At 46.1% G+C, this 25308-nt stretch overlaps 2 long non-coding RNA genes across 2 annotated transcripts in view; one reads left to right on the top strand and one right to left on the bottom strand.

Annotated features, from left to right (window-relative positions):
- Positions 1-283: 283 nt before the first annotated feature.
- On the bottom strand, positions 284-2529 carry LOC122230613. Its single transcript, XR_006207618.1, has 2 exons — positions 2165-2529; positions 284-566 (listed from the first exon to the last, which is right to left on the bottom strand). It is a non-coding gene; the product is annotated as an uncharacterized LOC122230613 (long non-coding RNA).
- A 94-nt stretch (positions 2530-2623) lies between these two features.
- LOC122230614 overlaps positions 2624-25308 on the top strand; it is a 29151-nt gene continuing 6466 nt past the window's right edge. The window contains exons 1-2 of the long non-coding RNA XR_006207619.1: positions 2624-2718; positions 9166-9318. This is a non-coding gene — a long non-coding RNA (uncharacterized LOC122230614). The remainder of the gene's footprint in view (positions 2719-9165; positions 9319-25308) is intronic.

The raw sequence follows: 25308 nt of genomic DNA, 5'->3' as shown, positions 1-25308 counted from the left end.
GACACGGTCTCTAATGTGACATGGAAGGGGGCCCTTCCCCACCCAGGACGCTACAAACCTTCTGGAAGTGCAGCTTTGAGTCCGGGTGTGCCGGACTGTGCAAGGTAATGCGTCTCCTTAAGCCTCAGTATACGCAAGCCGTGACATCAGAGGTCGTGACTTCCCCCTACTTGCCCCCCGCTCCCGGGCAGGGACACCCCTGACTCGCTGCCTAGCTTTGCACAACTGGCTGATGAAGTTACCACGATTACTCCCCACTGGCACTTAAAGCGATCTTAAGAGATTCCGAGGCTGGCATCGTTTATTCGTGAATCGCTTCGTTCTGTAATAACTGCCCAAACTTTGGTGGCTTCACACAATAAAGCTATACATGTCACTCATGTAACGGTACAAATTAGGTGTTTCTAGATTGTGGTGAGGGATCAGGTGGATGGGGTGTCTGCTCAACCTCCTGCCACACCTGAAGCCATGGGACTGAGCACCAGCACATTCTTCGGGAGCTTCTGTCCAATTCCTTCTGCCTCCATCTCTTGAGTCTAGAAGTATCCACGACTGGATATCTTTCCCTAAAAGATAAGGAACCAGGTCTCTACTTCTCTGTTAATTCTTCTTCCAAGGCTCAGAGTCTTCAGAACCCAGCGTGTTGGGGCCAAAAAAAAAAAAAAAAAAAAAAAACAAAAAAAAAACAGCTAAAATCATGCAGCCGATGTGGGCACCTGTGGCCAAACTCCAAGGGTAAGTTCTCTCTCAGCGGCGGCCCCTGTGTCACCAGTTTGGAGGTACGAATGGGTCATGGGGATCGTCTGTGCCTGTAGACTAGGAAACTCAAGCCCTCCAGAAGTGGCCTTGAGAGCCAGAATAAGTCATTTCCCTCCACGGGCCTCAGTTCCTTCCTCTGTACAACGGGGTGGCTGAACAAAAGTATCCCCAGGCTCTGACGGCCTCCGGTCGGATGCCTGCCTCCGCCCGCAGCTCTGCGTTCATCCTTTCGAGAACCCGCGTAGGTGGCGGGGTTGTAGTTCCGCGGCAGGCCAGGAGAGGGCAGCAGGCAGCCAACGGCAGGTGCGGCCAGGCTTCAGAGGACGTGCGTCCCGGACGCAGGAAAAGCGTTTCCAGACGAGTAGGAAGCAGGGCTGTGACTGCCGCACGCCCCCCCCCCCCCCGATTGCTGCCTCTCGGCATAACGGGGGCTGGTGGGTCTCCCACCCCGGGAACCTCTGACGCCTGACGGTCCCCTACCCTTGCCGACTCTGCAGCCCTCGCTTCCAGCCGCGTTACCTGGGTTCCAGGCCCCTCGCCGGCTCCGCCCCCGAAGGCCCGGTGCCCCCTGGCTGCCGGCCAGCCTGCTCTGGTGCCTGTGCTGGTATTTAGGCTCACTCTCGTGCCCTCCGTCCCCTGGCCTCCTGCGGCTTTAGCTCTGCCTTCTCCATCCTTGCCCGCTGCACCCCAGGGGAATGCGGACGCGGATAAATGCACCTCCCTAACTGGGAGTAACGCACTGCAGTTGCCGAGGACGGTGGGCCGCGGCCTCGCACAGTCTCACCTCCGGAAGAGCAGAGGGACGCGCTAGCTTACCCCACAGAACTCTGTGCGCCCCCACCCCCATCTCGCGCCCTGGCATGCGTGCAAATTAGCCCTGGGTGTCAGTTTTATAAACAGAAACTTTTTTCTCATCCTCTGCCTGTACTTCCTACATATGCCAGGCTTCGGCCTGCAGGTCTCCGTGCCCACTGCCCTTTCTCCCTGGAGGCTCTCTGCCCTTCCCTCCCCTCTGCCAGCCCTTTCTTATCCCTAAGAGCTAAGCTGTATAGGCCCCCCTCTTTTTGGCTGTTCTCCTGTCCCTTCCCTCTGCCCAAGTCTGTGTTCAGATATGGATTCAGTCATAGTAGCAGAAACTCCATCTGGCAGGCATAAGCAAAATGGAAAGTTGTCACGGGGATGTATCTCCAAGGGTGGACAGGAAGCCGGAGAATCAGATGTGGGGCGGGGGCAGCAGGAATGGCCTGGTGGCCAGCAGAGTGCTGTCCCTAAAGCGGGTCGGCTCCATCCGTGGCCTCCTGTCACTCAGCCAAGTTGCAGAGACCCGGAAATATACTATCATGTGATCGGCCCCATGATAACGGGGGACTGCGTCCCCGGTTTACAACCCCCCAAGACTGTGTACCTCCAATTCAGTCATTACGTGGAGAGGCAACTTTCAAAGAAGCTCGGGGTGCCACCTGGAAGGAAGTGTGGGTGCTGGGAGTCGGGGAGCAACAGACTCCGCCCCGGTACCCTTTCTTTGTGTCCCCATGGACGCGGCGCCCACTCCGGTCGCAGCATGTAGCACTCTGGGCTGTAAGGCACTGCTCATTGGCTCTCTCACTGCACTGCAAGTGTCCCGAGGCAGGGAAATTGTCCTGTGCATCGTTTGAGCCTCAGCACCTGCAACCATGCCTGGCACATGGTTCACGTTCAACAAGCACCGCGTGAGCGGATGAATGAGAGAATAATAACTGGGGGAGATCGAATTCCTGTTCCCAGTTCTTGCCTGCCTCCCTGTCCGCATGACCTCACAGTGGGCTACGGTGGGCGGAGTCCATTCCGCTGCTCCGTCGATGTCACACTTGACCGTGGCCGTGCAGGCAAAGGGACAGAGCCAGTTCTGAGTCAAGGCCTTAGGAGGCATCTTGTACTTCTGCTCGTGGTTCTGCACTCCGGTGGTCTGGCCTAGAAAGAGTGAGTAGCCCTAGGAACAAACGAGGGGCACACAGAGTAGGCCTGAACAAACTCAGAGCCCAGATGGCCAGCAGGTGGAGCAGAGCTGCACCTGCTGCCCCACAGGCCCGTGAGCAGGAGGGACAAGTGCTTGCTCTAAGCCACCGAGCTGGATGGGTTTGTTGGGCAGGTCATGTGGCAGTACGGTCTCAGGCCAGGTTTTCCCGGAAGCAGACGCTGACACAGAACTGTGTGCGGGAGGTTTATTAGGGAGCGTCTTTGGGACCCACATCTGTGGAAGGGAAGGAAAGCAAGCTGACATGAGTGGAGGGGAAGCCGAGCTGAGCTGTGACGCGGTCCCAATGAAGGCTCAGCTCTGGAGCTGTCCCAAGTCGGGGCGAGGGGTCCCGGCCTTTAATGCCTCTGGGTTGACCAGGTGTCTCATTCAGTTGCCACAGGAAGGAGTGTGATCTTGGGCAAGGCAGTTTTCCTGCGTGGAAGCACTTCCCTAGGAACGCCACTGTGCATCTGGGGGAATAAGTCCTTCGTTCCCAAAAGGGGATCTGGGCAGTACATCCAAAGTCCTCGATGATAACTGACTGATACAGCGGTGTCCAACAGGTTTCAGGGCTGCCTCCCTACCTATTTATTGCTAAGTGATCAAAGATTTCAAATACATTTGATTATTTCTAAAATACCATTGAGAAAACAGACCCGCTATCATCTAACAAACTGCAAAGGAAAAGGCAATTAATGTTGGCTTACAAGCTCAATTTCACAAGGCTCGTGCACCCATCATCGCTCTTCATTTAACGGTCGCCTGGGAGCTGCCTGGGTGTGAGCTGCAGAAAGCAGACAGAAAAGGGTCGGCATTTGTGTGATTTCCTCAATGCAGATATGTCCTTCATGGAACCACTGGGACGACTTTCCTTATGAAGTTGTAGTACCCCCCCCCCCCCCCCCCCCCAGAAACCCAAAGACAGTGACATGAGTCCCGACCTCTCAGCTGATGATGCTTGCAGAGAGGCGAGACCTGAGGAGTCGGCTCACAGCCCAGCAGTTATGGGAGAAGCGGTCCTGTCTGGCCTCCACAGAGCAGAAAAAAGCACACCAGAGGGGATAAGTCGCTTAAAGTCCCCACCCATAAGGCATCGCATCCACAGTTAGCCTTGGCCTTGGGCACCTGGGAGCCAAATCACTCCCCAAGGTCACCCAGGGACTCACTGGCTGACTGTTAGCATCATCTACTGTTCTTTTTCTTCTTAGAAGAGAAGCTGTAATGGAAACGCTTTGTCAAGGAGGTCTTAGAGCCGCATCAGGGAGGGCAGTATTAGAAAACTCTGGTGGCTTTAAATAACCAAGGCATAAGAAACCCAACTCAAAAGTTAACATTGCAGTTTCTCTGTAGATTCCCATGAGGGATATTTCGGAAGTCACCCAGCTTTCCCCCTTGTTTGCTCAGGGCTGCACTAAATACTGACATCAGACAACCAGAGAGGGCAGGCGCTCCCACTGAAGAGTGCAGGGGACCTGAGTGAAGGGTCTGGTTACTTGCTCTGGACTTCACCTCTGCACACCGTCTTCAGAAATAAAGAGCAGAAGCAACCCCCAGGAGATTGGAAGGGACTCCTAGCCTTGGAACCTGGAATCATTATTCATTTCTAATCTCAATACGTCAACAAACCAGACAAAAATCCAGCGTGAAATCTGCATCGAGACCCCACGGTTCCCATCTCCCATTCTTCAGTCCACAAGTTGCCGACCACAAACCCTAAAGTCTAACTCCATTTTGAGGGCTGACAGGGTCCAACAAGCAAATGTACAAGCCTCTAGGTCAGCACAGCCAGGCACCCGGAGCAGGGCAAGTGACCGGTGAGGCCGGGTCAAGGGTATGGGCTATTTGGGACACGTGCATCTGCCTACTTCCATACCCTACCTACACGAATGAGCACACTGCCCCTGCAGGCAGAGCTGGAGGCAAGTGGACTGTCTGGCCAGGGTAGGGCCAGGCCGCCTGGCTGTGCGCCTCCTTCAATAAGAGACACCCGGGAGCCTTGGTGGCTGGAGGTCACAGGGACCCCATCAGGCGGCTGGTCCAAATGGACACTAACCGTAACCCTTTGAGAGCTTCTGCCTCAGCAAGAACTTCAGGGGCGGCATCTCTCCAGCTAGGAGGCTAGGGATCCGCCCAAGCTTCTCAGGACTTAAGGGCATGACCTGCCGGTTCCGGGGCAGAGCGCTGGGACACAACCAGGGTCTGGTGAGGACAGTCCCAGGAGGAAGCTGTGTGGGGTGTTGCATCTGCATCAGTCGAAGCTTTTTTTTTTTTTTTTACACATGTGCATATTCTTTCTGAAGCAGAGTTTGAACAGCCTCGACTGCACTTCCGGGGCTGGGCCCGGAGAGCTGGCCTTGGTGTCCTTTAATAACAGACAGCTGGGACGCTTCGTTTCTACAGAAGCTCGGGACACAGGGGGGCCGACCCCTTTGTTCAGGGGCAGCCTGGCGGTTTTCTGGGTGTATTCATCCTTGAGGCAATGCTGGGGGGTGGGGATGGGCCCTAGTTGCACAGACTGGAGGGTTCGGGCAGCCGACGGGTCATGTACTGGCATGGTTCAGCTGCTGAGGACAGAGTCGCACTGACCTGGAATGCGGCAACGTGGGATGAGGCCTGGCCGTGCGATCAGGCTCCTCGTGGTACGAGGTGTTGGCCTAATCACAAGGCCTATGTATTCATTACGGAAGATTCTCCTGAGGTCAGAGCTTGAAGGCTTTCAAATGTTTTGCTGGAGACAGAACAGAGGAGCTGGGGACAGGACAGAGGAGCTTCCACAAGGGACGTCTGGGATGCTTGGTTTCCGGAGAGGCCCGGGGCCCCATGAGGCGGCAGTCCGCATGGGGGCCGAATGCTACCCATCTGCAGCTGCCACCTCAGGGTGATTTTCAGGGCTGGGTCCCTTTCCACACTGTAACCTATGCTGGTATTGTGCTGGCCACAGCTGCACCCCATGAGAGGGTCCCGGCTGCCTCAGATTGGCCGAACGGGATAAACTGAGTGGGTACTTACAGCCTATGTCAGGGTGGCCAGGGACCTAGCATGGTGTCCTCGTCTTGATAGGATCGGCAGAGGTATGGCTCTCAGGGAGAAGGTGTATGCGTGCTCCCCAAGCCCTAACCGACCCAACGGGCAGTATTCCCCCTGAATGCGGAGCTTTAGGTTTCTGGACTGCCTTTGTGGGTCAGTGGGCAGGGAAGGCTGGCCAGGCTGTCATCTAATAAGAGGCTCCTGCGAGCAGTGGTGGCTGAAGCAGCCCCAGACCCCCTGAGGCAGCACATCTAAGTGGGGACTGGGAGTAGCCCATTTGCGGGTGGTGCCTCCTGTGACGTTTGCCACTGGGCCCCTGCACGCTGCATCTATGCGAGGGTTTGGGCTCCAGCCCGTTATACCAGCCTGATGGGCCCCAGCTGCATCAGGCTGGCCGAAAGAGGGGAAGTGTTCACGCCCCGGCAGCACAGTTCAGGGTCATGGGAACCCGGAACCAGGTGAGAGACGGGGGAGGCCAGTTCTCAAGAGCAGACTCCAGGGTATCTGTCGCATCTGCCTAAATCCAGGCCCTCACCTACACAGATTTGCTTATTCCTTTTGAAGGCAAAGCTGGAGAAATCTGCCCTTCCTTCCGGGGACAGGGCTGGGCAGACCAGCCAAGAGATCCCTCAGCACGAAACACCTGGGAGCCACGATGGCTGGAGGAGCTCGGGACCCCATCAGGCAGCCAGTCCAAATGTGAGCTGGCTGTTGCCATTTCAAGGCTGCTGCTTCCAGAGGATGTCAGGGGGTTGGCTTCCTCCACCCTGGAGGCCGTGCAGGTGGTGGTGCACAGCCGTGCTCCACAGGCCTAGAGAGCCCCAGCTGCCCAAGGGCCTGTGCGGGTCAGGGACGCTAGGCAGCTGGAACAGGGCAAGTACAGGCAGAGGCCGGGTCACAGCAGCGGGATCTTGGGGACACGAGCATCTGCCTCGCTACAAGACCTAACAAACACAAACGCGGATATTCCCCTTGAAGAGAGAGCTGGACACTGGCCTCCCTTAGCAGACCTGCGCAGACCGGCTGGGGTATCTATTATCTAATACGAGGTACCTGGGAGTCCCTGTTGCCAGAGGAGCCCAGGACCCCTTCGGGCAGCAAGTCCGAGTAGAGACCGATGAGGGCCAATTAGCAGCTTCTGCTGCAGGGTGATTTGGGGGCTGGGCCAGAGCCTGTGCAGGTGTCTTGGCCCCAGCTCCACCGGCCTGGCCGGTCCCGGCTGCCTCAGGCTGGCCGAAGAGGTCCAAACCCCACGTGCACAGTAAGTACAGTTCAAGGGATCCAGGAACCTGGCAAAGGGCACAGAGCCAGGGAGGCTGTGTCACAGAACAGGATGTCGTAGACACAAGGTATCTGCCTCAATCCGAGTCCTAACCTGTACAAATGCACACGTCGCCTTTGGAGATGGCGCTGGATGATGCTGGGCTGTCTTGCAGGGCAGGGCCAGGGGGGCTGGCTGGGGCATCCATCATCCGGTAAGAGGTACCTGGTTTGCTAGAGCAGCCTGGGACCCCTTCAGACAGCAAGCCCAAGTGGGGACTGATCTTCGCCAGTCTGCAGCTGCCACCTCAGGGTGATTTTCGGGGGTGGGCTCCCTCCACACCATAGCCGGCTGGGCCTGCCTCGGGCTGGCTGAACCTGGTGAACTGAGCAGGCGTGTATAGTACAGCTCAGAGTTGCCAGACTTATAACAAGACATTGGTCTTGAGAGGTCGGGCCAGAGAAGCAGCGCTTGGGGATGTCACCCCTAAGAATAAGATCACTTATTTTACCGGCAGACGAGTTTATTTGGGAAGAGCAGAGGAATTGAAATTCAGGACGAGCAAACGACGGCAAATCACAGGCGAGTGGAAGAGACCCAGAGAAGGTCAGCCTTTACTATGTTTTAGGAGGATATTCGGGAGGATTGTTTGGAATAAAAGTTCGCTGGAGAACAACTACAGTTTAAAGATATGGTGGTTTCTCGTTGGCCAAAAGCGATGGTTGTTGTTGGGGCAGGAAGAGATCTTGCTTTTCCTAAAAGCAATAGAGAAATTCCTATGAGAAAAGTGCCCCCCCCCCATCAGGATAAGAATTATCTTCCTTCTTCCTGCTGCTTATGCCACGTGCGGTGAATGCTGCGTGGATGAGAGCTCCCCTTCCGGGGTTTCCTGGCTCCATTTTAATGAGGGTTCCCTTACTCACATTTGCACTTCCCCCAGCTGATCAAGACCTAAGGATCAAGAGTGAGGTGTTCTGGAGTTCTGCCGAGACTTGACAGGCAACAGGTTAAAAGTTTTAAACTGATTATACAAAATAAGGAGCAGAATAATGACCCAGTTAGCACGGTAGTCCTGAACCAAGAGTCCAACCTGAAGACAGCCAGCTACATAGATCAAAGGACCATAGATCATTAAGTGCAATTCTTTGTAGTCAATGTGCTTGTTCTCTGATTTTATGCAGCTGGTTGTTTACTTCCCTGGAGGAATTTATCCTTGTGCAGCAGGTGGTGTTCACTATTGCACAAATGCCTCCTTGTTCGGCCAGTAGATAATCAAGGGCTATGCAATTATCCAAAATTACTGTAGCCAGTGAGTCAAGTGATCATTGTTGGGCTTTTACTGCTTTGGTTGTGGAGTGAGCTAGCTCTCCTAACGTTAGGGAGAGACTTCTGATCTTACATTTGTTGGCATTTATTCTGATCTATGTGAGAAAGGCTCTCCTTATGGAGGCAAACGCGGAGTCACATATGCCTCCTGAAAGCTCCCATTCATGACAGCCGTGGAGGTTCAATGGAGTGGACTGAATGGGGACTTCTGATTCAGTATACATATTAACAGGGACAGTGAACTGTCCCAGTAAGCATTGTCCTCTGATTCACCAGCCATCTAAACATCCAGATGCCCCTGGGAAGTGCTGGCCACCACAAACACCGAGTGGAGCCTAGAGGACTCCAGCTAAGGTCTGGTTATTGATAGGTTCATTAGGTAAATTCATTGATACCTTTAAGCCATGGGTCAGAGATGTTGGGGTGACATTCGATGAGAGGTTATCCCTTCCTAAAGGTGTCTTTTCGAAAAACCTCAGCAAGAGGATGTAAACCCATTTGTCTTTCCCTTGGGTGCAGGGGAACAGATTGTATTTAGGTAAGGAAAAGATGGGGAAGTGAGGGGTCATAAAATTGGCAGAGGTGGAGGTGTTTAGTTGAGCTAATATGACTGTGAGTGGGGAAAGTCTTAACAACTTAGCCTTACAAGTAAAGTCCATAGGTTCATGAGTAAAATCAGCAGTGAGATCCGGGACTAAAGTGAACATAGTTACAGGTAAGCCCAAGGGGTCTCCAACATCATGAGCAGATTGGAGCTTCTGGTGACAGATCCAATGGTTAATCTATTTTTCAACAGGTTGAGAAATGTGTTTAAGAGCATTGCCTCTCTGAGAACAAGAAGAGGGTGGTAGTAAGAAGCAACAGCAGCAAGAAAAGACTAGACAGGCCTGGGCTGGCCATCTTGGGAAAACTTTCTCCTTCAGCCGTCATCTGCTTCTATTCCTGGAAGGTCAGCGGTCGGTATGCAAGTCCAGTCTGGGTTTTGTGATTTCTTTAGCTATGACACGTAAATCCAAAAGTCTATTGCTTGGAGTTTAGCAGCAAAAAGTTTGGTTAACAATAGCTTATTCGAGCGTTTCCAAAGCAGTTAAGTCTTTCTGGGGACGTCTTTTCCAGTAGGTTGTAGGGCGTGATGTTTAAGGTCTTTGTCTCCTGGATATGTGCCGTGAAAAGATTGTTCTACTAAAGCAATGTCATTTTAACAGAAGCAGTTAGGTCTGTACAATATTGACGTATATCTTCTTTTATCGACTGTGGATCAGAGAAGCAGGGGCTAGGTGCATTAGGGAGCTCTCTTACACGGAGAACAAATTCTTGCTGAACTTACACAAATGCATCCATTGTCACAAAAAAATAAGAATAGTAAGAGTTTCAGAGTTCTGGAAGGATGAGGCAGGGAGAAAAAGATAAATGCTTCAAACTTTTTTGGAAAGATACAATTTACCAAATGGCTGTAAGTTATAGATAGCTTCAAGAAGAGGAGAAAAGGGGATCTTTTAACTCTGGAAAACAAAACATGAAAGCAGTCTGTTTTCCAGGGTTTTAGAAATTCTTACCCAGTTCAGCATTATGACCCTAAATTTATCAAAACCCATGTTCTAGAGTACTTGTCAAAGGCTTCTTCGTGAATCTCTTAGAAGATGAGGCACTTAAATCAATAATTGTAAATGACAAAAGATTTAAAAATGGCAAAGGTTAGGGGTCCCTGGGTGGCTCAGTCGGTTAAGTGTCCAACTCTTGATCTCACTCAGGCCTTGACCCCAGGGTTATGAGTTCAGGCCCCGTGTTGGGCTTCATGCTGGGCCTGGAGCCTACTAAAAGAAGAAGGAGAAGGAGAAGGAGAAGGAGAAGGAGAAGGAGAAGGAGAAGGAGAAGGAATAGTTACAGAGCTGATGAGAGTTTATTATGATATAACTGACAAGGAAATTTGGTTATTTCCTTGAAATGTTATCAACATTTCAAGATAATTAAAATTATGACTGATGTCATTATACCAGAATATATTGGAATTTGGGGAATTTTATATAATTTCTAGAATACATAACATATACCTACACAAATACAACAAAAAGAAGCCTACTGTTCTTATTTGACGATACTTCCCATGTAATTTAACAACTCAAACAATCCTAATTAGTATAATGAGATATTATACTTTTTATTAGGAGATGGAACAAATCTTTCGAAAAGTTCCAGGAACCCTCTAGAAATTCTTAAGTTACTTTTAGGTCAAAAAGACTTTAATTAGCACTTGATTTGGGGGAGTTTATAAAAAAAAAATCAAAAGACATTGGACAATTGACCAAATAAGATCCCAGGTCATTAAGAAACAATATTTAATTGTCTATTTGACCAACATGATGATGAAAGAAGTCAAAGGCAAATAGAAAGGGTCATATAGTTGTAAGCAAAACTTAGCCCTCTTATATCCAGAAGCCTCAGTTTACTCTAGGACCTGATGACAAAGACAATATGAAGTACACGAAATTATTTTGATAAAACACAAAACCTTTGTTTTCTACATGGATTATTTAATTTATTGATTTACTTGCTTATTTATTTACTTGCTTGAGAGGGAGCATGCACGAGTGGGGGAGAGGCAGAGGGAGAGAGAGAATCTTAAGCAGGCTCCCCACGCACACGGAACCCAACAGGGGTCTTGATCTCACAACCATGAGAACATGACCTGAGCTGAAATCAAGAGTCGGTCGCTCAGCCAACTGACCTTCCCACGCACATCCTCTACATAGATTACGTTAAAAGGTAAACAAAACCTTTCACAATATCTTACAAAAAGTAGATCAGTAGCCCAAGAAGTCTCTGTCTTTTTAACAGAAATGATTAAGGTTTAGTTTTGCATAAGTACATTACTGTTCTCAAGGCTTCATTTGAAAACCCTCACAATAATAATTTAATTTTTAGCCCATTTGACCATTCTTTCTCAAGATTCCTTTTCCATAAACCTCTATACCTCTCTCTGTCTATTTAGGTTTTGTCCTATCTTTCTCCTTTCTTATTCTGGAGTAATCACTTAACATTAAGCACTTAACATTGCTTTTTTTCCTTTACCAAAAAACAAAACAAAAAGTCCTTCCATATTTTTCCTTATCTAAACAAACAACCCGCCCAACGTTCTATTTTCCTTACTTTTCATGTAGTCATTTTCTTTCATTATTTCTAGTAGTTTTATTTTTAGAAATTCATTTTCTGCTAAATAGTTCAACTTTATTAGTTTAAATGTTATTTTCTCAATTTCAAAAAACTTACAAAACATATCTAGAAAAGAAATGATGTAAAGCAGGTGTTACAGAATAGTTGCAGATTTACTCTTAGAAGTTAGCATAATTGCTTATTCTTTACATTAAATAAATATAAACTCCTTTTATATAAGATAGTTAAAATAAGCCATGCACTTTTTTTAAATGGCAGTCTGAGATTCGCTGGTGTCTATAGGGTCATCCTGACAGTGCTTTGTTAGACTGGGCAACAGGATCCCCATGTTATTGCTAAAAAGGGTTGCTGTGAGTTAAGTAGCATAAAGATTTGCAAAATGGGACAATAACTGCTAAACTTATGACAGATGGGGTGCCTGGGTGCCTCAGTTGGCTAAGCGACCGACTTGAACTCAGGTCACGATCTTGCGGTTCGTGGGTTCAAGCCCTGCGTTGGGCTCTGTGCTGACAGCTCAGAGCCTGGAGCCTGCTTGGGATTCTGTGTCTCCCTCTCTCTCTCTGCTCTGTCTCTCTCTCAAAAGAATAAGAAATAAACGTTAAAAAAAAAAAATAAACCGATGGCAGAGCTAGAAATATCTGAAGCTGCCATCCAGCTTTGCAAGTCTTTATAAGAAACGAGGGAAGTTATTTTCAACAGTTTGCTGCCTGGCTGTGAATCTGGAAAGACCAGGCAACTAAGTGTGAGCCTGTCCTGGGGTGAAGACAACCTGGCCTTGAGGACTTACTGCTGTGTGTGTTCAGCACAGAAGAGGTGACAGTCCTTTGTGGCCTTTTCCACTGTTGCTCAATTTACTGTGATACAAGAGCAGTGGCTTTCAAACCTGTAGGAGCATTTCCACAGTGAGAAATACAGTCTATTTTATGGTCCAGCACATGCCTGTATATATATAAAACGATCTAAGTAACTAAAATCAGCTTAATAAGCTGACATGTATTTCCCATTTTTAGTATATTTCATGCATGTACTCTCTTTTGTATTTTATGAAGTTATTTTTTATGTATATAGGGACAACCTACAATAAATCCATTCCAAATTTTAAATGAAATTGAAGATACATTATCCATTTATCTGTATAGATACAGGTGATATGTATCTTTTCTGTTGAAATGAATGTTAATCATAATTCGTCAATGGTCTGTGATGGTGGTTTGAGAAACTAGGAGATACAGCGAATCTTTCCACAGTAGGAGAAAGCTGTCATGCGAGTCCCTTGTTTCTTACTTTCCAAAGGGGGGCCTGATGCATTTTGTCAGCATTAATGCACACTGTTGGTGCAGAGTTCATTGATGCTTATTACCCGAAGTGTTCTGACTTTTGGGGGGCTCGTTCTGTAGTTTGGGCAAGCCTTTCCATTTTTAAAACGTTTATAACCTTGGCTTCCCAGTGAAAACTAGGAAGAAGGCAGTGGTGCACGACCAGACACATATTAGCATACTCTAGTAGATCACAAATACAGTTTTTTGAAGGTGATATACAACATGTCTGTTAATCCAAGTATTTTCTGTGTCTCTATAAAAATGAAGCCAAAAGTAGATATACTTGTGTTTAGTAGTTAACGTTTACCTTATTTGGATACGATTTAGGTATCCAATGATTATCCATTATTTAACTTAGTATCAACTCTAGTCTTATTTGTATAAATTAGTTACTTTGAACAAATACACCTGGATTACACACTAAGCAGCTAACCATCATCCTATTTCTTCTGTTGGCAAATTTTGCAGTATAAGAGTAAGAGCTTATTGGATTAGTACCCCCAGCAAGAAAAAGTTGTTTATCTGCATTCTGTTTAAGGTTGACCACTCAGAAGGCATGCCTGTTGTTTTCAAACCAACAAACTGAAGCGAGTGTTTATTTATCGAGATTATCTCAGATCATATGAACTGGAAAAACATTTGAATTCGTTGCTATATTTCTGAGAGTATCTTTGATTTATATAAATGCTTTATTTTCTTAAAGCCAATTAGATGTCTTTACAAATCAATTTCGGCAATACCACCTGGAGGTAGAAAAATATCACATATCTGTACCATATATAGCATAGACGCAGAGATCTCATAGCCCGTATTTAGGAATTTTAGTCATGTCTCAGGTACAAAACTCAAAAGAAAATAATCTGATCCAAGATGTTTTTCTGGCAGATGGACTAAGTTAAAATTACCTGCTCAGATGGCCAAAATCTTTTACTTAAAGATTCTTTTTTTTTTAATTTTTTTTAACGTTTTATTTTATTTTTGAGACAGAGAGAGACAGAGTATGAACAGGGGAGGGGCAGAGGGAGAGGGAGACACAGAATCTGAAATGGGCTCCAGGCTCTGAGCTGTCAGCACAGAGCCCGACGCGGGGCTCGAACTCACGGACCGTGAGATCATGACCTGAGCTGAAGTCGGACGCTTAACTGACTGAGCCACCCAGGCGCCCCAAGATTTTCGTTTTTTTTTTATTTGCCTGCTGAAAGGATCTTCATTTTAGTCTCTTAGAAGCTTCTGCATATCAATCAAAGAAGATATTCCATTGTCTCCAAGAGGTTTGGAATCATCACTGTCAAGGGTGCCCCTTAAGGTGTACTTCTCTAAAACAAATGTTCCCTAGAATGGCCACGACAATCCAAATTATCCAAAAGGTTAGCCATGTTTCCAGAAAGGCACAAGAATCTGGTCCATGGACCAGGTAGAAGGTTTCTTGCCTTTGAGCTCCCTATGATGTCTTAACTCTGAGGGGCCCTGTTTTCCAACAGCTGTTCTAAAACACCTGGAATCATATGTTCCCTACTTTTGAACAAAATGGGTAGCTTACCAGGAAGCTTCAACAAACTGAAAAGCAAAAGAGTACTCACCAGGAAGGGCGATGCCTTCATAAAAACAAAAACAGAACCTAGATAAAGCCAGAGAGCTCAAAACCCAAAAAGACAAGAGCTCAATATCCAGGAGAGACTTCCCTTCAAACCCCAAGGTCAGCAAAAAGCAGCGAGCGTAATGGGCTCTGTGGGTACTGGCACCTGTGTGTTCCTCAGCCCAGAGTTATCCCGTGTCTTCTCTGGATCCTGCCTCTCTGACACTGTTCAGTGTTGATGGTGGGAAGACTCTCTAAAGACCTGATATACAAGGAAAGCCAGGTTAGATTTCCCTCTAAGTCAACATGACTGTATATAAACTGTTCAAACCAAAAGCCTGATTTATGGCCCGCCGTGCACGCACTGTACATCTGTTTTGTGAATGAGCAGCCTAAGAGAAAACCACCTTGTCCTCGAGATACTGATCAATGCTCCTGCTCCCTACATGTCTTTACGATAAAACTCATGATTCCTGCCTAGATGCTAATCTATAATCTTCTGAGCTTTTACAGGTTGTAAAGGAGCATATCACCCCGTAAAAACTGTTCCTTCTCCAGAGCACTTTCTTCCCTGTGACGAGCATGTTTTCCTGGGCAGCTGTCCTAACTGGGACTTGAATAAAACTCTTTCTTACTTTTAGAGATTCCAAAATGTCTGTCCAATTTGCATCGACAGTATAGTGTCGACCTGAGAAACAAAATAGCCGGTTATTTTACTAGCAAAATGAGTTTATTTGGGAATAGCAGAGGAGCCGCAGTTTAGGACAAGCAGATAAATGTTTTAAACATGTAACATATATGTTTGAAAACATATAAATGTTTTATATGTAAGTTTTTCTAAGAATTTCAGGGCAATTGCTATTTGCTTTTTTCAAATACAGAACAATTTTGTCCCAGTATTATGGTATTTTATAATACCTACAACCATTTTGAGAATATGTGAGATTTGGGGATTGGTAGATAGGTGGGCTTTCGTCTGTTTCCAGAGTTGCATTTCTGATTTTATAGAGATTTGCAAGACAAAGACTGTTGTTTTTAATTCCCACAAATAACTGGATTACAGCCTGAATAACAAGGGCTTGACCCCTTTTAAATGAAACTTGCTACATTATGTCAGAGAGATTTCTAACTAAAATTTATGCCCTTGAAATGTCTGTATACAGGGGCGCCTGGGTGGCTCAGTAGGTTGAACGTCCGACTTCGGCTCAGGTCATGATCTCGCGGTCCGTGAGTTCGAGCCCCGCGTCGGGCTCTGTGCTGACAGCTCGGAGCCTGGAGCCTGTTTCAGATTCGGTGTCTCCCTCTCTCTCTGTCCCTCCCCCGCTCATGCTCTGTCTCTCTGTGTGTCAAAAATAAATAAACATTGAAATGTCTGTATACAGTATTTTAACAAAAGTCTTCTGAGCATCCAACACTGGCTTCTATTAATCCTTGAACATCACTTCTGCTGATCATTTATAGGAGGACCTACAAGAAATGTTGGTCACTTCTCTTCTCTGCGAAGAGGGTGTTGTGAATGTCACTGAGTTTTCTAATTGCATTCTAAATTTGGAAGGATCTTTCGAAAGTGGAGGTAAATGGAACTTATGATTTAAACTATCTGCTCTTGTCCAAGGGCATACATTTTTTTGGTGTGTGTGTAGTGGGAGGTCTGGGATACTTTGCAAAGGACGTTGCATAGGAAAGCCTGAAGCTGGCAGAACCTGATTACAGAGCTCTGGGAAGTAGGAGCAAAATGGGCCTTCCCGACAGTCGCTTTTGGTACATTGATTTCCAGGCTTTTGGCATTTCCATGAGTGACCCGTATACCTTCAACCTAGAGATTAGACTGGAGTGCTCTCCGTAAATCTAGTAGTGAAAGGAAAATTAAAACAGGTGGATGGGGCTGGATTTGGAGAAGGGGAACTTATGCTGGATGTGGACATTAATTTTTGTCCTGAATCTAATTTTTGTTTTTCCATCTTGTCAAGGGAGGCCCAAAGGCTAGCTATTATACTAATATGACAGTTGACAAACTGTCTACAAGGAAATTTTTTTTTCAATATAGCCAACTTAAAGGATCCATCAACTGGTTACTGAAGAGTAGAATCTTATTAATCTCAATAATGATCCAAAGCCTTTTAATGGAAAGACCCTGGGACAATTTTCCAGGTTTAGACCATGAATAACAAGGATCCGAGAGGCATCCCTGGAGAGGGCATTGGTGATACAACCCCTGGCTCTAAAACTTTACTCCCAAAAATAGTCTAAGAGAGCAAAGGCCTTGATTGCACGGGAGGCAAGGAGAGTGTCGAGAAAATACTGTCTCCAGGCTCCCACAAAAATGTGAGATGCTTCCAGCCGCTGACCTGCTAATATTTGACACCTGGAAGGTGCTACTGAAATGGGACTTTTCCAGCACAATGAAAACTTAGAGGACGAAAGCCCGTTATGAACTGGGACCTTTTATGACAAACTCCTTGAGATCTGACACAGCCAGACAGACAGAGTGCTGCTTATACATGGCTCTCCTGGCTCCCCAGTCTATCTGACAGGACACCAAGGTGCACCCCAGTTAGTGCACCAGAGGGTGGAGACCAGAGAGCATATTCTCATTGGACACAAAGCCAAGCAATTAGGACACAGAACAAGATGAGAGGAAAACCCTCAGTCTGGCTCTCCCTTTTTCATTTTTTGAAATCGTTTGAGAATAGGTATTAACCCTTTACATGTCTGGGAGAATTCACCTGTGAAACCATCTGATCCTGAACTTTGTTGGAGTGTTATTCATTACTAAATAAATTTCATGGTTGCCAATTGGTCTGCTCAAATTTTCTATTTCTTCCCGATTCAGTTTTGGGAAGTTGTATGTCTTCTAGGAATTTGTCCATTTCTTCTAGAGTGTCCAATTTGTTGGCATATAATTTTTCATAATATTCTCTTACAATCCTTTGCATTTCTGTGATATCGGTTGTTATTTCTCCTCTCTCATTTCTGGCTTTTTGAATGTTTATTTTTGAGAGAGAAAGCGTGAGCGGGGGAGGGGCAGAGAGAGAGGGGGACAGAGGATCCGAAGCAGGCTCTGCACTGACAGCAGGGAGCCTGATGCAGGACTCAAGCTCATGATCTGTGAGATCATGATCTGAGCCAAAGTTGGATGCTCAATCCACTTAGCCACCCAGGTGCCCCCTGATTTTATTTATGAGTCCTCTTCTTTTTCTTGATGAGTCTGACTAAAGGTTTATCAATTTTGTTGATCTTTTCAAGAACCAGCTCCTGATTCCGTCTATCTATTCTATTGTTTGTTTAGTTTCTATTTCTTTGATTTCTGCTCTAATCTTTATTATTTCCTTCCTTCTACTGGCTTGGAGTTTGATTGTTCTTTTTCTAGCTCCTTTAGGTATAAGGTTGGGCTGTTTGAGATTTTTTTTGCTTCTTGAGGTAGGCCTGTATTGCTATAAACTTCCCTCTTATGACAACTTTGGCTGTATCCCAAAGATTTCAGACCAGCGTGTTTTCATTTTCATTTGTCTCCATGTATATTTTTAATTTCCTCTTTGATTTCTTGGTTGACCCATTCATGGTTTAGTTGCGTGTTATTTTTTTTTTTTTTTTTTTTTTTTATTTATTTTTGGGACAGAGAGAGACAGAGCATGAACGGGGGAGGGGCAGAGAGAGAGGGAGACACAGAATCAGAAACAGGCTCCAGGCTCCGAGCCATCAGCCCAGAGCCCGACGCGGGGCTCGAACTCACGGACCGCGAGATCGTGACCTGGCTGAAGTCGGACGCTTAACCGACTGCGCCACCCAGGCGCCCCAGTTGAGTGTTATTTAATCTCCATGTATTTGTGCTTGCTCTTTCCACATTTTTCCTTGTGGTCAATTTCTGGTTTCCTAGTGTTGTGGTCGGGAAGGATGCATGGTATGACTTCAATCTTTTTGACTTAGTTGAGACTTGTTTTGTTGACTAATATGTGATCTATTCTGGAGAATATTCTGTGTGCGCTTGAAAAGAATGTGTATTCTGCTGTTTTAGGATGAGATGTTCTGAATATACCTGTTAGATCCGTTTGGTCCCATGTGTCATTCAAAGGCATTGTTTCTTTGTTGATTTTTCTAAGTGGATGATCTATCCATCGATGTAAGTGGGTTGTTAAAGTCCTCCACTATTATTGTATTGCTATTGATTACTTTCCTTATGTTCGTTATAAACTGCTTTATGTATGTGATTGCTGCCACGTCGGGTGCATAACTATTTATAATTGTTCTATCTTCTTGTTGGATTATTACCTTTATGATTATATAGTGTCCTTCTTTGTCTCTTGCTACAGTCTTTGTTTTAAAACCTATTTTGTCTGAAATAAATATTGCCACCCTGGCTTTCTTTTCACCCCATTTGCACGATAAATGCTTTTCATCCCTTCACTTGGAATCTGCACATGAGTCTTTTGTAGGCAGCATATAAATGGGTCTTGCTTTTTTTTTTTTTAAGATGTTATTTTTAAGTAATCTCTGTACCCAACGTGGGGCTCAAACTCACAACCCTGAGATCAAGAGTCACATGCTCCACTGACTAAGCCAGCCAGGCACCCCATGGGTCTTGCTTTTTTTATCCATTCTGTCACCCTATGTCTTTTTATCGGAGTGGTTAGTCCATTCACATTCGAAGGAATTACTGACATTTATGTATTTATTGCCATTTTGTTACTTGTTTTATGTTTTTTTTAAAATTTTGTCTATTCTCCCTTGCTTTCTTCTCTCACGGTTTGTTGGCTTTCTTTAGTGAAGAAAAGAGAAACTTGGATTCATTTCTCTTTATTTTTTGTATATCTATTACTGGTTTTGATGTGTGGTTACCATTAGTTTGTATATAATGTCGTCTGCAGTCTATGTGAAGTTGATGGCCACTTGAGTTTGAACCCATTCTTTACTCTTCACCCCTCCACACACATTTTAGGTATGTGGTGTCATACTTTGCACCATCAGTGCAGAGCCTGATGTGGGGCTCAAACTCATGGAACCGTGAGATCATGACCTGAGCCAAAACAAAGTGTCAGATGCTTAACCAACTGACCCACCTAGGCACCACTACTTCTCATCTTTTTACTTTGTGAATCCCTTGACTGATTTTTATAGATATACTTATTTTTACTGCTTTTGTGTTTCCTACTTTTCTCAGTCCTAATTTTGGTCTTTCCTTACCACTCAAAGAGTCCCCCTTACCATTTCTTATAGGGCAGGTTTAGTGGTCATGAATTCCTTTAACTTTTGTTTGTCTGGGAAACTCTCTATTTCTCCTTCTATTCTGAATGATAGCCATGCTGGCTAGAGTATTCTTGGTTGCAGGGGTTTTTTTCTTCTCGTACTTGAATATATCATGCCACTCCCTTCTGACGTGTAAAGTTTTTGCTAAAAACTCAGCTAATGGCCTTATGGAGTTTCCCTTGTATGTAACTGTCTTCTCTTACTGCTTTTAAAATTATCTCTTTATCATTACTTTTTGTGGGGTGCCTGGCTGGTTTGGTCAGTAGAGCATGTGACTCTTGATCTTGGGGTTGCAACTTTGAGCACCACGTTGGGCACAGAGATTACTTTAAAAAAAAAAAAACTTTTTAAAAAGGCAAGAGGAATGTAACACCACCTTTTGCAATGTTATTACTATATGTCTGGGTGTGGACCTCCTTGGATTGATTTTGTTGGGGGCTCTCTGTGCCTCCTGGATCTGGATTTCTGTTTCCCTCCCCAGATTCAGGAAGTTGTCAGCTGTTATTTCTTCAAATACATTTTCTGCCCCTTTTTCTCTCTCTCTTCTCCTTCTGAGATCCCTATAACGTGAATTTTTTTATGCTTAATAATGTCACTGAGTTCCCTAAGTTATTTTTTCTCTCTCCTGTTCAGCTTGATTGCTTTCCATTACTCTGTACTCCAGGTTGCTGATGCCTTCTTCTACTTCCTCTAGTATACATTTATTCCATCTAGTTTATTTTTAATTTCAACTATTGAGTTCTTCACCTCTGATTGGTTCTTTTTTATGTTTTCTGTCTCTTTGCTGAGGGTCTCACTGAGGCCCTCCACTCGTTTCTCAAGTCCAGTGAATATTTTTACGATCATTACTCTAAATTCTCTATCAGGCATATTACTTACCTCAATTTCATTTAGGTCTCCTTCTGTGATTTTGTCCCATTCTTTCATTTGGGACATATTCCTCTGTCTCCTCATTATGTCTAACTCTCTGTGTCTGTTTCTATGTGTTAGGAGAGTCAGCTACATGTCCTGCTTTTGAAAGTGCTTGTGAAGAAGAGGTCTGATAGTGCCCCGCAGTGCAGTGTCCGCTGTTCACCATAACCTGGCACTCGGGTGTCTCCTATGTGTCGTGTGTGCCCTGCTATTGTGGCTGAGCTCCTTTTGCCTTCAGTCATCTGCAGTGGCTCCCTTTGCCTGTTGCGGGCAGGGTTTGGTCCTAGTGTTGTTAGTGAGTCATTCAGGAGCCACCTCGGTCTTAAACTGAGTCAGACCAGGCATTTGCCAGGGGTGCAGTAGCACAAAACTACAGAAGAATGTGGAGGTGGGATGTAAGGTGCCAGCAACGTCCGTGTTGGTGGGAGAGAATCTGAAGCTGCCAGGGACTGAGGGAGGCCAGGCTGGAGACGGCGGATCCACAGAGGTGCTCAGGGACAGGGTAGCAGTGTTAGCAAGGTTTTTCTGGGTCAGCTGTGGGAGGGGCCTGAACTGAAGGCCTGGCTGGAGGGGGTGTGTCCACAGGAGAATGTGGGGGTGGGGCATACTTTTAGCAAGTAAGGGTAGGGAGTGTTGGTGCTGCATTGGTTCCCACAAGTTCCCAGTGTCTAGGCTGGGGGATGGGGAAGAGAAACGTTGCCTACCAGCTCCTTTGTTCCTGGAGAAGTCTCCTAAAGATCCATGCCCCTCCAGAACATGCTTGGAGATTAGCGGACACATCTCCCTCCTGTTTACCCCAGGAGCTTTTCAAACTGCTGCTTCTATGCTTTATCTCAGGGGGTTGTTTCTTGTACTCTCTTTAAGGGCGAGGACTCAGTTTCCTTTTGCCCTCTCTGCTCACCCAGAACCAAGCCACTGATTTTTGAAGCTCTAGGTTTTAAGCCTCACTGATTGTAAGAACTGTTGAAATTCAGGCCCTCTGGTTTTCAAAGTCAAATGCTAGGGGATTGGTCTTCCCCATGTGGACTCCCTGGTGTGAGAGTCTGTTTCTCTCCCCTCTCTGTGCCAGCAGCTCCCTGCCTCCCATGGACAGCGCAGGTCCATTCATTCCCACCACGTTTCCACCTTTCCTACCCTCTTCAATGTGGCCATTTCTCTATATTTAGCTGTGGAGAGTCTGTGATACCAGTCTAAGGGTCATTTTGTGCATTATTTACACTGATGTGGCTGTTACCCAGTTGTATCTGAGGGACAAGAAGAGCTTACGGTCCTCCTACTCTGCCATCCTCCCTGGAAATCTCATTATTATCTTGAAGTGCTTACTGAAATGCTAACTAAAATGCTAACAGAAATAACCAAATTTCCGTGTCAAGTTCATTGCAATGAACTCTCATCAGATCTTTAACCAGGGGAACTTGAAGTCTTTCATCATTGATAGGCAGATATGTCTTGAAAAAGACTCCAGAATAAGGTTTATGATAATTTTGAGATCATAAAACTAAGTAAACATTTCCAGAACTAATGGAAAAACTGGATTCAAGCAAAACAAGAATTACAGGGGACTGAATAAACTGAAGAGGGTGATTATAATTTTCACGACTTTTTGTTTGAACACTGCTGATTTTTTTTAATATTTTCTTTTCCCTTTTTTTTATTTTTTTAATATAAAATTTATTGTCAAATTGGTTTCTATACAACACCCAGTGCTCATCCCAACAGGTGCCCTCCTCAGTGCCCATCACCCACTTTCCCCTCCCTCCCACCCCCCATCAACCCTCAGTTTATTCTCAGTTTTTAAGAGTCTCTTAAAACTCCCTCTCTAACTTTTTTTCCCCCTTCCCCTCCCCCATGGTCTTCTGTTAAGTTTCTCAGGATCCACATAAGAGTGAAAACATATGGTAGCTGCCTTTCTCTGTATGGCTTATTTCACTTATTTCTTATTTCTTGTTTCACAGGAAAACACTTTCCAGTTCCATCCACATTGCTACAAAAGGCCAGATTTCATTCTTTCTCATTGCCACGTAGTATTCCATTGTATATATAAACCACAACTTCTTTATCCATTCGTCAGCCGATGGACATTTAGGCTCTTTCCATAATTTGGCTATTGTTAAAAGTGCTGCTATAAACATTGGGGTACAAGTGCCCCTATGCATCAGCACTACTGTATCCCTTGGGTAAATTCGTAGCAGTGGCATTGCTGGGTCATAGGGTAGATCGATTTTTAATTTTTTGAGAAACCTCCACACTGTTTTCCAGAGCGGCTGCACCAGTTTGCATTCCCACCGACAGTGCAAGAGGGTTCCCGTGTCTCCACATCCTCGCCGGCATCTAGAGTCTCGTGATTTGTTCATTTTAGCCACTCTGACCGGCGTGAGGTGGTATCTCAGTGTGGTTTTGGTTTGTATTTCCCTGTGCTTTTTCCAGATTGAAAGAAACCTTTTCTCTCGAGCTAACTGATGTGCAGCAATTTGGTAAACTATACCTTTATAAGCAGAACTAAGGCATTTACCTTTTTTTCCCTACCTGATGCCTCCAGAATTCAGAAACTGTCCGTAAGTTTTCTTATATTTTCATGGCAGTATATTTATTTGCATAAGTTCAGTAAGAATCTGTTTTCCTCATAGTAGGATACAATTGAAAATATTGGTTATAACACCAAGGCTTTTGACTAGAATGTTACATTGGAGAGAAACATGCATAGACTCAAGTATGACCCGACATCTTTAAGGAGTTAAAGTTGGCTTTGTGCAACGAATGAAGTTCCTGGGGAAAACAGTCTGACGCTTTGCTTACAAGGTTCCTAGCAGCCTTACCAGATAGGCAAAGAGGGGTGTTTCCTGGCAGGTGCTAGAATCTCAGGGTATTTTGAGGGACCTCAGGGAGAGAGAAAGTAACCCAAATCTGTAGGTATTGCAGGCAAATCTGGTGGCAAGTATTTGGCCTGGCTTCTTAGCCCAAGAGGCTGTTAAAAGTTCGGTCTGGAGGAGGGCCTGGGTAGCTCAGTCGGGTAAGCATCCAACTCTTGCTTTTGGCTCAGGTCATGATCTCACAGTTTGTGAGTTCGAGCTCACATCGGGCTTTGGACTCTGCATTAGGCCCTGCTCTGACAGAGCAGAGCCTGCTTGGGATTCTCTCTGTCTCCCTCTCTCTCTGTTCCTCCACCACTCGTTCTCTCTCTTTCTCTCTGTCTCTCCCAAAATAAATCAATAAACTTTTTAAAAAATGTTCAATCTGGAGATTCCTTATGAAAAGTAACAGCACAGCAAATTTAAAAGAGCCTGTAAGATCAACCACTATTCTCTAGCACTTACGTAAATAATCGGCCCTTGTTCGTCGAAACTAAACTTATTTTGAACACAGATTAGTCTTATTTTAGCTAAGTTTGAAAACAAGGGTGACTTTAGAGAGAAAAATTATGTTTCAGTAACACACTTGTGATTCTAGTTCTGTTCACTTGTCTTTGAGGTTTTGTTTTCCGCCTGCAAACGAGACTAGATCCTGAATTTTTCCAGTTTCCTCCAATGTCTGGGTACAATGCTGAAAACTAACATTTTTAATTTTCTCCCATCCTTTTGACTTGGAATTATGGAAAACCAAAACTTCACCACCCCCCCTTTTTTATGAAGCCCTGCACACTGAGTACGAATGGCTTGATGGGAAATCAAGCCACATACAGACAGTCTTTGGGTCAAAGCTGCCCTCTGGGTGACGAAAAAGGATTACTGGACACACTTAAATTACAAACCAGGGGCGCTTGGCTGGCTCAGTCAGTAGAGCATGCGATCCTCTATCTCGGGTTTGTGAGTTTGAGCCCCACACTGGGCATAGAGTTTACTTAAATAAATAAATTACAAACCAGGAAAATCTGTGAGAATTGCAGCTGCCTGTTTTCACACTGAAGATGCTTCAAGCCTGACATCTATGTAGTTGGTTGTGGATGGCCCAAGCTTCACAGGCCTGGAAGGCCCTTGCTACCCAAGCCTAGCCGACCAGGTGTGCACAGGCCGGGCAGGTCAGATGAGGCAGGAACCCGGAACAGGTCAAGCGTCCAGAGAAGGTGGATCAAGGAAGCAAGCTCTTGGAGGTTTATACCAGCGGCCTAATTCCAAGCCTTAACCTATACACATATTGCCCCAAATGTAAAGCTACAGGAATCTGTACTGCCTTGTCCGGGAGAAGCTGGGAAGACTGACAGGGGTGTCCTCCAATAACAGACACGTGGGAGCCTGGGAAAGTTCTGGACCTCATCAGACAGCCACTCGAAATGAGGACCGACTGTTGCCAATTCAGAGCTGCCTCCGCAGAAAGACGTTTACAGGGAAGGCTCTACGTCCCCTGTTCAGAGTTTGGGGTTCAGCCAGAGTATTCCCTACAGCCCCAGGCCACCTGCATGTGGCAAACTGTGCATGTGCGGACCACACAGGTCAGGGTAGCCAGGGACCTGGAACAGGGCGGTGTCCAGCCAGGCCAGCTCACAGGAGGGAGCTATCGGGGGTATTGTGGCACCTGCTTAATTCCAAGCCCTAAACGACACAAACGCACATGTTATCCCTGAAGGCAGAGCTGGAGGGATCTGGACTGCCTTGCCAAAGGTGGTTCATGCAAGGTGGCTGGGGGGTCTACACCCTCTGTAAGAGACACCGAGGAGCCCTTTTTACTGCAGAAGTCTGAGACCCCAGCAAACAGTAAGTACGCATGGGAACTAACTGTGACT

The sequence above is a fragment of the Panthera tigris genome, chromosome C2 (assembly GCF_018350195.1).
Source record: "Panthera tigris isolate Pti1 chromosome C2, P.tigris_Pti1_mat1.1, whole genome shotgun sequence".
Classification (NCBI taxonomy): Eukaryota; Metazoa; Chordata; class Mammalia; order Carnivora; family Felidae; genus Panthera; species Panthera tigris.
Note: the sequence above shows the minus strand (reverse complement) of the source record. Positions and strands in the feature narration are given on the sequence as shown.